Source organism: Eschrichtius robustus, chromosome 3 (genome assembly GCF_028021215.1).
Source record: "Eschrichtius robustus isolate mEscRob2 chromosome 3, mEscRob2.pri, whole genome shotgun sequence".
NCBI classification, from domain to species: domain Eukaryota; kingdom Metazoa; phylum Chordata; class Mammalia; order Artiodactyla; family Eschrichtiidae; genus Eschrichtius; species Eschrichtius robustus.
In genome coordinates, this window is record NC_090826.1 from 165,115,299 (window position 1) to 165,132,064 (window position 16,766).

At 44.2% G+C, this 16,766-nt stretch overlaps 1 long non-coding RNA gene across 1 annotated transcript in view; it reads left to right on the plus strand.

Moving 5' to 3' along the window:
* Positions 1 to 16,297, plus strand: part of LOC137761592 (uncharacterized) — a 32,615-nt gene extending 16,318 nt beyond the window's left edge. The window contains exons 2-3 of the long non-coding RNA XR_011073430.1: positions 12,466 to 12,504; positions 15,799 to 16,297. This is a non-coding gene — a long non-coding RNA (uncharacterized lncRNA). The remainder of the gene's footprint in view (positions 1 to 12,465; positions 12,505 to 15,798) is intronic.
* The last annotated feature ends 469 nt before the right edge of the window (positions 16,298 to 16,766 follow it).

Consider the following 16,766-nt stretch of genomic DNA (forward strand, 5'->3'; position numbering starts at 1 on the left):
AAGTGAGTTTAGTAAGGTCACAGATTACTAGGTCAATATACAAAAGTTAAGTGTATGTCTATACACTCACAGCAAGCAGTTTAAAATGGAAATTAAAAAATCTCTTTTTAATAGTATCCACAAACAAAAAAAATTAGGATAAGATTTATCAAAATACATGCAGAACTTTACCATGAAAACCACATGACAATCATGAGGAAATTTAAGAAAATCTAAACCAATAGAGAAATATATCATGTTTGTAGATTAGAAGATGTCAGTTCTCTCCAAATCTATCCATAAATTCAATGTGCCAGTTAAAGTCTCAATTAAATTAAAATCTTTTTGGTGGGAAATGACAAGTTGATTAAAATTTTCTAATGGAAATGTAAAGAACCTATAATAGTTTAAACAATCTTGAAAGAGAACAATTGAAGGCTCCACAGAATCTGATTTCAAGACTGCTGTGGTAGTCAGGACAGAATGGTATTGGCATAAAGGCAAATAGATCAATGGAACAGAATATATAGAGTCCACACATAGATAATCAATTGATTTTTGACAGAGTTGCCAAGGTAATTCAATAAGGAAAGGAACGTATTTTCAATAAATGGCGCTGGAACTATTGGATAAATGTATATGAAAAAATGAACCTTGTCCCCATCATAAACCTAAACGTAAATGCTAACACTATAAAACTTCTAGAAAAAATTTAGGTCATTATTTTCATGACCTTGGGATTGGGGACGTTTTCTCAGAGCAGACACAAAAAAAGCACACTACATAAAATTAAAAACTGATAAATTGGACTTTTTTGAAGTTGAAATTTTCTGCTTACTAAAAGACACCATCAATGAAACAAAAGGACAGGGCTTCCCTGTTGGCACAGTGGTTAAGAATCCACCTGCCAATGCAGGGGACATGGGTTCGAGCCCTGCTCTGGGAAGATCCCACATGCTGTGGAGCACTAAGCCCGTGCACCACAACTACTGAAGCCCGCGTGCCTAGAGCCCCTGCTCCGCAACAAGAGAAGCCACCACAATGAGAAGCCCGTGCACCGCGATGAAGAGTAGCCCCCGCTCGCCGCAACCAGAGAAAGCCTGCACACAGCAATGAAGACCCAATGCAGCCAAAAATAAATAAAATAAATAAATTTATAAAAAAACAAAAAACAAAAGGACAAGTCAGATTGTTGGAAAATTTTTGCAATACATGTATTTGACAAAAGACATATCCAGAATATATAAAAAAACTCCTATAAATAAATAACAAAACGACAGACTACCCAATTAAAAATGGGCAAAAGACTTGAACAGATACCTGACAAAAGAAGATAAACAAATGGTTTAAAAAGGCATGAAAAGATGCTCAACATCATTAGTTGCCAAGGAAATGCAAATTCAAACCCCAATGAGATACGATTTCTCCCCCTGACAATGCCAAATGCGGTGAGAACAGCAAGCTGCTGGAACTCTCATACAGGTGAGAGTGTTAAACGGTCCAGTCATCATGAAAAACTGTTACACATCCGTCCATACTATGACCCAGCTGTTCTATTCCATTCCTAAGTATTTATCCACAAGAAATAAAACATAATGTCCAGAAAAAGTTTCTAATGAGAATATTCATAGCAGTTCTATTCATGTGTCAAAAATTGACAACAGCTCTAATATCTATCAACAGAATGGATAAACAAATTATTGTATATTTATACAATAGAATATTCAGCAATAAAAAGTAATGTACTGGGCCTCCCTGGTAGCACAGTGGTTAAGAATCTGCCTGCCAGTGCAGGGGACATGGGTTCGAGCCCTGGTCCGGGAAGATCCCACATGCCACGGAGCAACTAAGCCCGAGTGCCACAACTACTGAGCCTGCGCTCTAGAGCCCATGAGCCACAACTACTGAAGCCCACGTACCACAACTGCTGAAGCCTGCGCACCTAGAGCCCATGCTCCGCAGCAAGAGAAGCCACCACAGTGAGAAGCCCGTGCACCGCAACGAAGAGTAGCCCCCGCTCGCCACAACTAGAGAAAGCCCGCACACAGCAACAAAGACCTAACGAAGCCAAAAGAAAGAAAAAAGAAGACCATTAAAAAAAAAAAATGTACTGATACATGCAACAGCATGAATAAATCACAAAAATATTATAGTAAAAGAAGACAGGCACATTAAGAGTACATATGGTATGATTCCATTTGTAAAAAGTTTAAGAATGGGCAAATTTATCTATGGGCTAGAAATCAGAATAGTGGTTTCCTCTGGGGGGTGAAGATTAACCGGAAGCGGGTATCAGGAACTTTCTGGGTAATAAAATTGTTGTGTATTTTGTCAGAGTAGTGGTTATATGGATGTGTACGCATATCCAAACTCATTGAATTGTATATTTAATATCTGCATTTCACTGTATGTACATTTTTATATATTGTATGTATAATATAAAATATATATTTATATTTGTTACGGGCATCCCAGTATCTCAAAAATAAGTGCTACTTAAGGTGAAGCTCAAAAGTAAAATAAAATACATTTAACTGGGTTTGTTTTTCCCCTCCTCTTTCTTTGTCTATTGTAAATATGCAATATCTTAAGTTAAAATAAATAATAAAGATTGAAAAAATTTCGTTGTCTTTTTAAGTATTCTATCCAATCAAAGCTTAAAGAGTCTTGCTGAGATAGAAATTTGAAAAACATATTTATTTTTCTTATATATTTTTTTCTGAATTTCTCTTTAATCCATCCAGAATTTAGTGAGGAGAATGCTTGATTCTAGCAGTAGAGAGGAAAGGGCTTTCTTTTCACCTCCACGTTCTTTCCCCTTCCCTCCTTGCTTCTAGGTGCCTGCTTCTTCTGGCCAAAGAAAGAGGCAGTAGAAAAGTGTGAGGTGGCTATTCAGGGTGAGAGTTGAGTGTCGCCCTCTCCACAAAAGGGCACTTGTCCTTTTCCTGCTCATGACTGTCTTTGTCTAAATGACCTCATTTTCTGATTAATACAGCTCAAAATTGGCCCATTTCCTTGAAATTAAAACAAAAGTACAGCCCCGGAAAGGCTCAAAAGAAGATAAAGCAGAAATAGTTACCTGAAAAAATAGGAAAATGCTCTAAATGGAATTTTATACCCATCCCGTGAAACGCATGGAGTGTTGTACATCTGATAAATATGGACCTTTGGGGAAAGGATGATTCTGTGATTGGCTCTGGTCTTTGGGCATCAGCCCTGGGGAGCCGGGGGTAGTTGGAAGTACATGCAGTAAGAGGTGCCTGAGTCTGACTTACGGGGTCATTTCAGTGCCAGGCTTAGTGGCATCTACACTCTGTTCTTAAACTAAAGAGCAGCTGGTCTTGGCACGAGTTGAAGAGAACTTTGGTCTCAGAGCCTTTTTCAAAGCTAGGTCTACATGGCAACCACTGTCAGCAATGGCAACATCTGCAGATACAAGAAGCAGCCACGCAATTATTGTTGATCTTCCATAGATCTTCATAGCGTTTATTTGAGGGTGTTTAAAACCGTGAGACCAGAATTATCTGGGATTTGTGAACGCTGCAAAACGTGATGATAGGATAAAGCTGTGTGAAACTTTGTCTCCAGCTCACACCCCTAAGTGAATGTTACCCTCCCAAATCACCGCAGGAAGCACCACGTGGGTGCCTGGCTTAGAACATGCTTTAGATTTCTTCTGTTCAAATTGATGTAAGAATCAGCATATGATCCACAAGGGGGAAATCAGCTTGGTTTTCTTAATTCGCATCAGTTGGTTGTGAATAACTTGTGTCTGTTTCCAAAAATTCAGTCCACCCCCAGAAAGGACAAAGATTGGCCAACAGTGAAGGTATTAAAGGAAATTCCGGTCCACTCTTTTGAAATGTTTGCCATCAGAGTTCTCCACGGACATAAGGTGGTTGGTTGCCTTCCGCACGGAGCTGACTCTGAAGGGACTGCTCTCATTGGACACATCGGTCCTATTGGCTTGTCTCCGCACTTCTCCTGCATGCCATATTCCTTTAGGGTTGGACCTCATCAGCACTTACAGATTTCCCTTCTGCTCAAAGTGAAAAACAAATGTCAACCCTGCCGCTAATATTTCTGCCTTTTTTTCTAACTCTTTCTTCCTCTCCTGCTCCCACTTGACGGTTTGGAGGATGAGAGGTGATAAAAGATTTCTGAGGGGTGGAAGGAACAAAAGCTTTTCTCATATCTCCGTACCCCGCAATTTTCCAACCTAAAAACTGACCACTTTCCTCACCAGATGACATCAGCACAGTCATGGTGATTCACCTGGATCCCGGGTGAAGGCTGAGTTCCCTCTGTTTCACGCCTCCCTCCTTCTCTGCTTTCCTCCAGGCCCCCAGTGATGTTCCCTGCAGAGCAAAGGCCCTAAAATGTTTATTCCCTCTGCTTCCTTTCCTCTGCCTACCACATGTTCTTCTTGTCTTTGCCTGATAAGCATCTATTCTGTATATTTTTATTTACCGAAATTAAAAATTTTTTCTTGTTCATATAAGATAGACTTTAAAATATATTTTAGAAACACTGTAACATCTACTTATGACATTTAAAAATGTACAGTGTTCTAAGGTTCCTAAATTACAATCCCTTTCTAGCCCATCTCTCCTTTGGCCTTTTGTTTTTTACTTTATTTTTATTTTTAGTTGTGGTAAAATACACATAACATAAAACTTACCATCTTAACCATTTTTAAGTATACAGTTCAGCAGTGCTAAAGTACACTCGCATTGTTATGCAACCATCGCCACCATCCATCTCCAGAACTTTTTTTAAAAATTACTAAACTTTATTTTTTGGAGCAGTTTTAAGTTCACAGCAAAATTGAGCGGGAAGTGCAGAGTTCCCGTATACCCCTGTCTACACAACCTGCCCTACTATCAACATCCTGCACCAGGGTAGTACATTTGTTACAATCCCTGTACCTACACTGATGCATCGTTATCACCCAAAGTTCTCCAGAACGTTTTCATCTTGTGGAACTGAAACTCCATACCCATTAAACAGCGACTCCCCATCCTCCACTTCCCCCAGCTCCTGGCAACCACCGTTCTACTTCCTGTCGCTATGAATTTGACTGCTCTAGGTGCCTCTTTTTTTTTTTTTTAATTTAATTTAATTTTATTTTTTTAATACAGCAGGTTCTTATTAGTTACCAATTTTATACATATCGGTGTATACGTGTCAATCCCAATCTCCCAATTCATCCCACCACCACCCCCCGCACCCCCCTTTCCCCCCTTGGTGTCCATACGTTTGTCCTCTACATCTGTGTCTCTATTTCTGCCTTGCAAACCGGTTCATCTGTACCATTTTTCTAGATTCCACATATATACGTTAATATACGATATTTGTTTTTCCCTTTCTGACTTACTTCACTCTGTATGACAGTCTCTAGGTCCATCCGTGTCTCTACAAATGACCCAATTTCGTTCCTTTTTATGGCTGAGTCATATTCCATTGTATATATGTGCCACATCTTCTTTATCCATTCGTCTGTCGATGGGCATTTAGGTTGCTTCCATGACCTGGCTATTGTAAGTAGTGCTGCAATGAACATTGGGGTGCATGTGTCTTTTTGCATTATGGTTTTCTCTGGTCTAGGTGCCTCATATTTAAGTGGGATCATACAATTTTTGTTCTTTGGTGCCTTGCTTATTTCACTTAGCATACATAATATCTTCAAGGTTCATCCATGTTGTTGCATGTGTCAGAATTCATTCCTTTTTAAGACAATGATATTCCATCGTATAGATGGACCACATTGTGTTTATCCACTCATTCATCGAAGGACACTTGAGTTGCTTCCACTTCTTGGCTATCGTGAACAATGCTGCTATGAACATGGGTGGACAAATATCTCTTCGAGACACCTCATTTCGATTCATTTGGGTATATACCCAGAAGTGGAATTGCTGGATCATATGATAATGATAGTTCTATGTTTAATTTTTTGGGAACTGCCATGTTGTTTTCCACAATGTCTGCACCATTTTACATTCCCATTAACATTGCACAAGAGTTCCATCCTCGGCAATACTTTTTATTTTCTCTCTTTCTTTTGGTCTTTCTTTCATAGTAGCTGTCCTAATGGGTGTGAGGTGTTGTGCACTTTTACTCTTTAAGCTTTTATTAAAAGCCTGGTGTCTTTCAGTCACGATCTGATTTCCTTCAAATCCGAAGTAGGCACTTTAGGATCTTCTGTGTATCTACTTGTATATCAAATGTTCATCTGTACATTTTCTTTCTCAAAATGTGTACAACAGGAGTGCATTGTCTTTCTGATTTAAGCGTAACTGAATTGATATCTTCAGATGGGAAGACAACTTAGCCAGCAGAGACACCTGCCCCCATGGAGAGTACCTGGAATGATTCAGCCAGGTTTCCTGGTTTGGACGGGTCCCCTTCCTCCTACACCATTCCCGGACACCTGTCCCAAAGCTCTGACTGATGTCCCTCCAAGAGAATAGCCTTCCCAGACAGACCTCTCTGTGCAGCAGTCTGAGGTACTTGGATACATTTACAGATTATATGTTGTGTGTGTGAATTTAGTGGTAGCAGTCTCAATCTCACTGAGAAATAATGAAAAGAGTCTAAAATCCGGTCATAATGGAAGGCACTCATTATTAAAACCGTGTGCCTTATAACAAAGCATTCTTTTTTTTAATATAGATTTACTTTATTTATTATTTATTTATTTATTGGCTGCGTTGGGTCTTTCGTTGCTGTGCACGGGCTTTCTCTAGTTGTGGCGAGCGGGGGCTACTCTTCGTTGCAGAGCTAGGGCTTCTCATTGCAGTGGCTTGTTCCGGAGCACGGGCTCTAGGTGTGCAGGCTTCAGTAGTTGTGGCACGCGGGTTCAGTAGTTGTGGCTCGCGGGCTCTAGAGCACAGGCTCAGTAGTTGTAGTGAACAGGCTTAGTTGCTCCGCGGCATGTAGGATCTTCCCGGACCAGGGCTCGAACCCGTGTCCCCTACATTGGCAGGAAGATTCTTAACTACTGCGCCACCAGGGAAGCCCCTAGGAAAGCATTCTAAAATCACATGGAAGCTAGCAAACGCAGGGAGTACAATATTTCCCCTTTCTACCCTGAGTCAGGGATCTTAGGGAGGTGGTGTTTCCAGGGCCATGTCACCCCTTTGGTTACTGCTTGGCAGGGTGGCTCAGCATCCAGCCCTGTTGGTCTGGCTGGGAAGCAGCTTCTCTCCACTAGAGGGCGTCAGGCTCCTTTGTTCAGATCATTCTTTGGAAATCCAGGGAGGCCTCTTGCTCTTTTATGTTGGACTGGGCCTCCGGCCTCTATTTTTAGGCCCTCTGTGTTGACCTTGAGTGTTCAGGCCTGGAGACCCCCCACCTCCCCAAGTCAGGAAACGGCATATTCTCTTGGAGACCTTGGCCGAGACCCCCTCTGGGAGTCAAGTTCCTGCCGGAAAGCAGGCTGTGAGGGTGGGGTAAGACAGGTCACCTTGCACAGAGCATTCAAGGCCCCTGGGGGTTGGGGGCTGGTGGGGGGAAAGCATGCCATTGTCTCGTCACATTTTAAGTTCTCAAAAATAAAGTAAAATTTTAAAATAAAAGAAAAATTGCAAAGTCCAAAAAAAAAAAACAAAACAAAACTGCCTTTATCTACTTTGCCTTCCTCTATGGTACTTCCTAAAAAGTTGAGAATTGTGTGGGAGGCACAGGAAGCCGTCCTCTCTGCTTCCTCACTTGATTGTGTGACCTCTTGGTAGCATTTAGACCATGGAAGCTTTAAGAGTCACCAGATAAAAGAGCAGACACCCAGGCCCCGCCCTAAGAGGTTCCAGCTCAGTAGGCCCAGGGTGTGGCCCAAGAATCTGCCTTTTTGGCAAACACCTTATTTGATTCTCAGGCAGAGGATCCTCAAACCACACTTTGAGAAACTTTCCACTGTACTACATCCTCTGGTGCCATTCACATAATCTGAGAGTTCTTAAGGTAAGTTTCCTATTCCATGTGGGAACCATCCATGCAGGAATTCCATACATTTTAATATTTCAGTTACAGGCCACTTCTCTTGTGTAACCCTGAGCCCCCTGGGCAGCCCCCATCTTAGGGTCTGAAGTGTAGTGTCTCCCAGCCTCCCTCCACCCCACTTCTAACCCCTGCTGCCTGTTCTGTCCTCAGCCTCCTGCTGCGGATGCTTCCTGACTCCCCCGGGCCAGGCAGCCTTCTAAATTGCTTTCATTTTTTTCATAGCTCTTGGGAGAAACCTTTCCTCCTGGGATGGAAGCCCCCAAATGAGGGTTTGGCTGTGCCTTTCTCTCCCTCATATAGGAGCTTGTCTCAACACCAACTCCAAACACACACACACACATGCACTGTGCAGCTCTAACAACTACGACTGTTCTCTAAGTACAGCCCAGCAGCCAGACTGTAGCTCAGTTTTAGGCGTTTCATGGTGCCTTCTGCTCTGAGGGTGCTGGGTGAAAGTTCATGTCAACAAGCTTGAGGATCAATCATTACCCTACCTGTGTCTGGGAGTGCCAGGATTAGGACCGCTGAACCAATATCCACTTTGGAGAACTTGAAGCCCAAGCAACAAGTAATTGGGAGGGGGGCTTCTGGCACCTCTTAGTCTGACACGAATGGTGTCTTTAAGACATAGCAGCACATACTGCCGCATCTTCGACACACGAGAATAAACACACACACACACACACAATGCCTGATTTCCCATTCCCTGCTACTACGGGTTCCCCGCTTTCAGCACTTTCTTGCTTGATTCTCATACTAATTCCTACGCCTCTGGGTGGCAGCCCTTGGCTATCTACTCTGGGTCTGGTATTGAGATCTAAGACTAAATCCGTCATCAGTTTGCAATTACCTGGTACTGAGCTCCCACACGACTCCAACATCAGAGGCAACCTCTTGGAAGAATGCGCCGGGGCCTGTCTTCTGAGAGGCCACCCCACCTGCTCCCAGTGGAGCGTCCACTCATAGGCCCCAATGGCAGCCAACAGAGGTCCAGGGTTGCAGGGAAGGGGGCTCACAAGTTAGCCTGGCCCTAAAGAAGGTGGGTCACCATGGCTCAGTGGTGCTGGGACCCAAGTAGGCTCACGAGAGACCAATGCATGAAGCCATCACTTACAATGAGAAATAAGATCAGCTAGTTCTATCAGCCCAACCAACTCAACAGGCAGGGGCAGGGAGTGAGGCTGGGGGGGGGCTTCCTTTTGTGGGTGTGGCTCAGAACAAGTGTGGTGGGAAGTACGACTCCGGTGTAAGTGGCAGGGGTCTCTGCTGGCGTTCAGTCAGAGTGGATATTCAGCAGAATACCCTCCATGACTCCACAAATTATTAATGGCTGGAGCTTATTCTGACTGAGCAGCACCTCTGCCATATAAGTTAAATATTTTAAACATTACCCTTAATAATAGGTGCGTGTAACACCTGCTGGAAGAGTCAGAGTTTCTGGGAGGCTGACAGGTTGTCTCTCCCCCGGACTGACTATAAGCCCCTCATTAGACTTCACAAGGTTCTACTCCTTGGTTAATTTAGCATCTAACACATAGTAGGTGCTCAATGGCACATAATAGGTGGTTGTGATGTTGAGCTCAAACAACTGATAGTGGCCGCCTGGGCTCTGCCACGTTTGCCCCTGGGCTTCCCTTTTCTGGGCCTCCGTGGTTGACTACTCCCCTAGTTGTGACATTCTTTCTTCGCATACACCAGGCTGTCCTGGAAGGTACCCTGTCTTTCAGGTGACCTTGCTGACTCAACAACCAATATTTGACTGAGCAACTACTACATGCCAGGCTTGGGGGATTTGACAGTGAGCAAAATAGTCATGGTTCCTGCTCTCCTGGAGTCAAGTCTGAAAAACGAGTTGGGCATTAAACACATAAGATGAATAGTGTGGACAGAGAAGGACCAGGGTTATGGGAGCACATGGCAGAGGAATGAGGCAGCCTCTTGGAGGAAGTGATGTTACAGTGAGATCTGAAGAGTTCACTGAGTAAAGGGAAGAGGGGCAGGAGAGGTAAGAGGAAGGATAATTCAGGCAGAGCAAACAGCATTTACAAAGACTCAGGTGTGGGAAAGAGTGAGTTGTGTCAGAGCAGCAGGAGAGGAGCTGAAGAGGTGGGCTGCCGGCACGTCGAGGACTTGGGATGTGGTGGCTGGATGAATGCACCTTGCAAACCTCCAGCTCCGTGGAGTGTAATTGGCCGAGAGCTCCCGCTGCCACGCTCTAAAATCCATTCACACCAAAGCGTGGCTTCCCTGGCTGCTCCCAGGCAGTGCCTGGGCACCTCGGGGTACAACGCAGGGCAGGCTCATTCCCGGGAGGCACGGGGCTCCCGCGATGCCAGCTTTGGCTCAAGGACTCAGTGGCTTTGCTGAACCTTCCTTAGACTGCACAGCAGTCTGGGACACTTCTACCTTCCCTTCTCGCCTCTCTCCTTCACTGGGGGTCAGACTCGCATCACAGTCTGACGGCTCTCCCAGTCTCTCACGTTTCTCTCACCGACATTTCCCCAAAGAAAATCCTTACATGTTTAATATTAACTTTGTGTCTGCTTCTGGGAAGATCTGGGCGAACACCTGAGGCTTTATCCTCGTGATAATGGCCAGTGGTGGAGGGTTTTAAATGAGTGACACGATCAGAGTATATCTGGAAAAGAACAATGTGGCTGCAGGGTGAAGAATTTGGTAGGAGAGGATGGGGAGTAGGGCCAGGAAGGCGATTAGGAGGCTGTTACAGTGGCCCAGGTGAGATAGCTTAGACTAGGGGGCGGCAGTGGGGATTCAAAAATGTGATTGATGGTGGAAAACAGGAAGAAGGAGAAGTGGCACTGGGTGATGGATTGAATGTGGAGTGTGAGGGAGGAGTTGAGGATGACTCCAGGATCCTGGCTCATTCTACAAGCGGGTGGAAGCTAGTCGTCGGGTGCTGTCCAGCTCTGCTGAGGGAAAATGCAGCATCCGGCCAGCAGAAAGGTGAGCTCTATTATGGGTCAGGACAGCTCACTGGCCTTCCCACTACCTGGGTGAAACACCTCTTGGGAACATCCAGCACGGTTTGTTTGAGTTCATGCTCACTTAACAGCCTTCGGATGGTTAATTAGACACACGGGCATTCAGATGCCAGGCAGATCCCTCTGGAAAGGAATAGTGCCAATTAAAAATGAGTAAATGAATTGGCATTCTAGTTTACCCAACAATGTCCTGGATGCCTGATGTTCCTGAGCCAACCTCTCCAAGCTGATCAGCTCTGTGATACTGGAGACTGGACCCTGGACCAGAGAAACTCCACTCTGCTCTCAGAGGCCCTGGTGTAGACAGCCAGCTGGCCTAGTAGGATGTGGAGGGATGAATAATGGCTGCTAAAGATGTCCATATCCTAATCCCCCAAACATGTGACTGTGTTACCTGATGTAGTAAAAAGGACTTTGCAGATGTGATTACATTAGGACTGTGTGTTGGGGAGATCATCCTGGATTATTGTCTGAGTGGAACCAATGTAATCACAAGGGTCCTTAAAAGAGGGACAAGGAGAAGCAGAGAGCAGTAGATGTGACAACAAAAACAAGAGATTGGAGTGATGCAGGGAAGGCGCCAATTTCCAGATGTGGGCAATCTCTAGAAGCTGGAAAAGAAAAAGAGACAGTGTCTGTTCTAGAGCCTTCAGAAGAATTACCAGACTGCTGACACCTTGATTTTATCCCAGTGATATTGATTTCAAAATTCTGACCTCCAGAAATACAAGATAATAAACTCATGTTGTTTTAAGCCACTAAGTTAGTGGTAAGTTGTTACAGCAGTAATAGGAAACCAACACACAAACCAACTGCACCACCTCACCTTTTCAAGAGGCAATAAATAGCAGATTTATACTATGTTGTACACCTAAAACTAATACAATATTGTAAATTAACTATATTTCAATTTTTAAAAATAGCAGATTTAAAATGAATGAAATAATATATAATATAGTAATAATTATATATATAATAATATAATTTTATATATATATAATACCTATTTTCAGGTCATAGTGACTAAAATAAAGGGCCATGTAGAGTGGATATGTGTCATATTTGTGACTGCTTAACATCTTTTGAATAAATAACTTTCCTATTGTCAGACTTTTAGGCCAGAACTACATTTCCCAGGATCGCTTGCAGCTAGAACACAAGCATGTGACCCAGACTCCACCAATCAGATGCACCATTGTGAGAAGGCACCTGGAGGAATTCTTTCCTAGGGGCCTCAGGGGAGCAGTCATTGAGATCTCAGGACAGCAGGGGCAGAGGTGGTGGTGCCCTATCTCAGTAGCTAAAGTGCCAATGGCACCTTCACTCCAGCAGTGGTGGGAAGGTGATTTGGGTATTGTTCCAGGCTGTAGAGCCTCCAGGTATGATCTTCTGGCCTTCCTAGAAATTCTGTAAGCCACACAATTATCCTTCAATAAATCAGTTTGCTAGTTAATCTTACGGTGTGGATTTTTTTTGTTTGCAGTTAAGGACCCTGAATGATACATCACTTCATGGCATTGTGGTAAGTAGCCGGTCAATTTTAGCAGCTGGAAGGTGAAGCATTTTGCTCTTCCAGCCAGGCAGAATTGTTTGTAGGATCAGGAGATGGAGGCCAAAGTGCACATTAGTTCCCAATTACAGCTGCAGAGCATCAGGGCAACCGCAGAACAGCTGGTCCTCTTTAAGCCTTGAGCGGCCATGGAGAGAGACCAGGGTTCACATAATGAGTGTGGAAAGCTCCAAATGGGTTTTCCTGAGCTGCAGAAGGGCCCATCTGGAGGAGGCGAGGGATTACTAAAATAGTTTCCTCAGACACAGGTGAGGGAGCTGCTTGAAACATCTTTCAGAGTCAGTTTCCCCCAGGGGCGGGTAGCCAGTCCCCATTTCCGGTTTGGGGAGAAATGCCTGAAGTGTTCCTGACCTTTCTGGGGCTGAGAGCTCTCAGGGATGAGGCAGCCAGATGTGAGCTGAGCCTTGACGCCCATCCCGCTTCCAGGAGCTCATGCTCATCCTGGAACACTGTCAAGGAGATGACAGATGTGCCTTCTTCTTTGGGTCAGCTTCAGATGAAGTCTCCTTTCCCTCTGGACTCTGTCAGGATTAGTTCTTGGTATTTCTGAGTCACTTGACAGTTTATAAGCACTTTGGGAACCAGAGGTACTGAGTGTCTCTGTGCATGAAATTTTATACTGTGCCTTTACTCCTGAGGATGCTCTGGAAACCCTGAACCAAGAACGTTGACCCCCAAATTAAATGTTACATAGATAGAGACTTTTGAGAATTTAAGAAGCATAAGAGAAGGGGAAACTGCGAATGGACATTCAAGAAGGCATAGGAATTTTAGATACTAGGAAATCAAATCCATGTCTCTAGATGATCTCACATCCTCCCGGGAATGCTGTTTGTGTTTTCTTGGATCCTACAAGGGGCAAGTAAAGTAGAGTGGTTTTATATATGGTTTCGTTTGAAGAATGCTAATCCCAGGAAGATTTTCCTTCCTTACAAAATATTGTTGAGGAGAGGTTTTCTGATTACCATTGCCTGATCTACCCTTACACATTTTTATTCCTTTGATTTAAGGCTAAAACATCCTAATCCAAAGTCTCTAGAGGGTAGACGTTACGACCTTCCCAATAATTACTAATAATAGTAATCAATATAAGGATTTGATCAGATCCTTTCCAACATCCCTTCAGCAGAACAGTTTCCCAAGAAATAAATTTCAAGTTTTGATTGCGGGGGTAGGTTAGGACATTAATTGATGAGCTAATTACACTTAGGGAAAAACTGTTCATTCCCAAGGAGCCCTTTCTAGAGGAAAGCTGGAAAGATGTCTTGGACGCATCCTCCCTTCCTTTATGGTACGTGTGCTTTATTCATTACCCTGGGAAGTTTAGCCCCAGATAGGGTTTGCTCTGGGCCTGACCCTACTAGTTAAAAGTTCAAGTAGAATTCTGATAGTAACTAAGATTACTACCCAGTGCAATACAAGAATCAGTGATCCGTGTTAATCGTGCTTTGCTGATACGGCTGCAATAAATCGAAATCATTGCGGACGTGGATACAGTGAGTTGCATGTGAACAATAATGTCTATTTAATGCCTCTTTTTCCCAAGTGCATGTTCATTTAAACCAGAGTCTTTAAAGAAGACTCTAGCTCCAGGTCCAACCAACCACTTGGTACACGTGGTGAACACAGGAGACCAAGGGCCACCCTTCCCAATCAAGGGATCCCTGAGTGATGTCCCCTTGTCCCCCAGCCACCCAGTTCACCCATGGAGGAGGATCCCTGCCCCTTTCCATGTCTGCAGCAAGTGCATTGCTTTTCTTTTTTTTTTTTTTAATTAATTAATTTATTTATTTATTTTTGGCTGCGTTGGGTCTTCGTTGCTGCGTGCGGGCTTTCTCTAGTTGTGGCGAGCAGGGGCTACTCTTCGCTGTGGTACGTGGGCTTCTCATTGTGGTGGCTTCTCTTGTTGCGGAGCACGGGCTCTAGGTGCACGGGCTTCAGTAGTTGTGGCGCGCAGGCTCAGTAGCTGTGGCACACGGGCTTAGTTGCTCCATGGCATGTGGGATCTTCCCAGACCAGGGCTCTAACCCATGTCCCCTGCATTGGCAGGCGGATTCTTAACCACTGCACCACCAGGGAAGTCCCTACATTGCTTTTCTGATATGGGCATTCTTGGCCAGACTTTGTACCACACAAGAAAATCTAAACATTGTTCCCCTCCTGCTCACTCAAGACAGTCTCTTTCTCCAGAGCTGGATCTCAGAGCTGGGCAGTCCCTGGTGCCGTCACCATGTGTCCAGGTGGGATGCATTTGGCAGATAGAACTCACTTAACACACCCATCTACCACCACAACCCCAGATCCTCCAAGACAGCCCTTCCTGATACTCTTAGCACCCAACTTGACACTCAGAACCCAAATAATGTGTCAGCTTTACACGGATCACCTGCTTTGCAGGATCTTGACTCCTGAAGTTAGGAAGATCCTGGAGGGTCACCACTCAGCTTTCCCCAATGCTGGTGCCAGTTTAATTCCAAGATGGTCTAACACATTTTGTTGTTTGTTTCTGCTCTGAGGTGACCCCTGCCCTTCCTGCACCCCAGGAAGCAGGATATAGTCACTCTTCAGTAATCTATAAAATACCAAGAATCACCTACTCAACATTCTGAAAATGATAGCAAACGTTTTTAAGTATTACAGCAGGAGGACATGGTAACGTGTATCCTGCTTTGGAACTAACAAAACATCCCCTTTAGCCCTTTGCTTCCTTTCCCTCCCTGAAGGAATTTGCTATTGTTTGTAAATATAATATACTCTTAACCCTGGCTTTGTTTAACCACTTATTCAAACTTAGCCTTTCTGATTATTCTTAGTAAGTCAGTTTTGATTTTTTTTTGAACCAACTCTATTGAGGTATAATTTACATGCAATAAAATGCACCTGTTCTAAGTGTACAGTTGAATGAGATATGACAAACTCATTGTGTAACCACCACCATACTCAAGATATAGAATATTTTCCATCACCCCCAAAAGTTTCCTCATACCCTTTCACAGTCAACCCCCCTCCCCACCCCCAGTTCCAGGCAACTAGTGATCTGCTTTCTGTCACTATAGATTAGTTTTAAAGAGCTTTGATTTTAATGAGAATATATTGTGGTCAATAAAGTAACATTCTACATGATTCTGCTCAAAACCCTTCAAGGGGACAACATGAGACAATTTTAACATTGAAAAAAATTGCAATTTGTGTGTTATTTGAGCCACATAAAATCTACCCCTCTGTTGACTTCCTTTCTTTCTTTAGTGTGGCAAATTGTTTTCAAAGATGGCGCCAACAATTCCATCCTCCCTGTGACCTCATGCCACTCCTCCCAACAAGTGGTGGAAGATACCTCTCCTCCCCTTGAACCGAGCCTGTCTTTGTGACTTGATTTGACCAAAAGAATGCGGAGGAAGGGATGCTCTGCCAGTTCCAGGCCCAGGCCTTACAAGACCTGATAGTGTCTGCTTTTGGCCTCTTGGGATTTGGCCACCATGGATAAGCTCAGGCCAGAGAGCTGAACGGCAAGAGCCTGCCTGGGGAGGGAGAGGCCCGGTCAGCTCCCTGCTCTTCCAGCCCCAGCCAAGGAGCCAGACATGTGAGTGAAGCCATCCTGGATGTTCCAGCTCCGGCCAAGCTCTCAGCTAAATGCAGCCACGTGAGTGACCTCAGCCAACTCAATACAGATCAGAAGAACTAACTGCCTGGCCGAGGCCAGCCAACCCACAGAATCATGAAAAATAATAAATTTTTATTGTTTTAAGCCACTAAGTATTAGGGTAGTTTGTTGTACAGAAGCAGATATCTAATGCAGTCAGGAACAGTGATGGAGGGTAATGCCCTCCTAGAAACACTTGAAACAACACTGGAGAAAGGAAAGGACACACAGCTTCCACAATGCCCTGAAGCCCTGTCTGCTCCTCTCTGAATTTTCAGATGTGCGTTAAACTCACTCCTACTAGAGACACCAGAACCCAGGGTGCAGTCCCGGGCCAAGAGGGGCCTCGTCAGGGGCTCTCGAGAACTCAATGTGAGGGTTGGTTCAAGGAAGAAAGGGGCCCCAGACCCTCTTAGTTCCCTTTCTCCCTGTGGCCTTTCAAAGGGAGGGTCTCACACAGAAAGGAGTCATAGCTGAAGAATCTGAGTCTCTAAGGAGACCTAGGACCCTATAGGAGGTTAGGAGCTTCTGAGAGCCGAGTTTCCTTAGGAAGACCCAGATGAGAAATAATGCA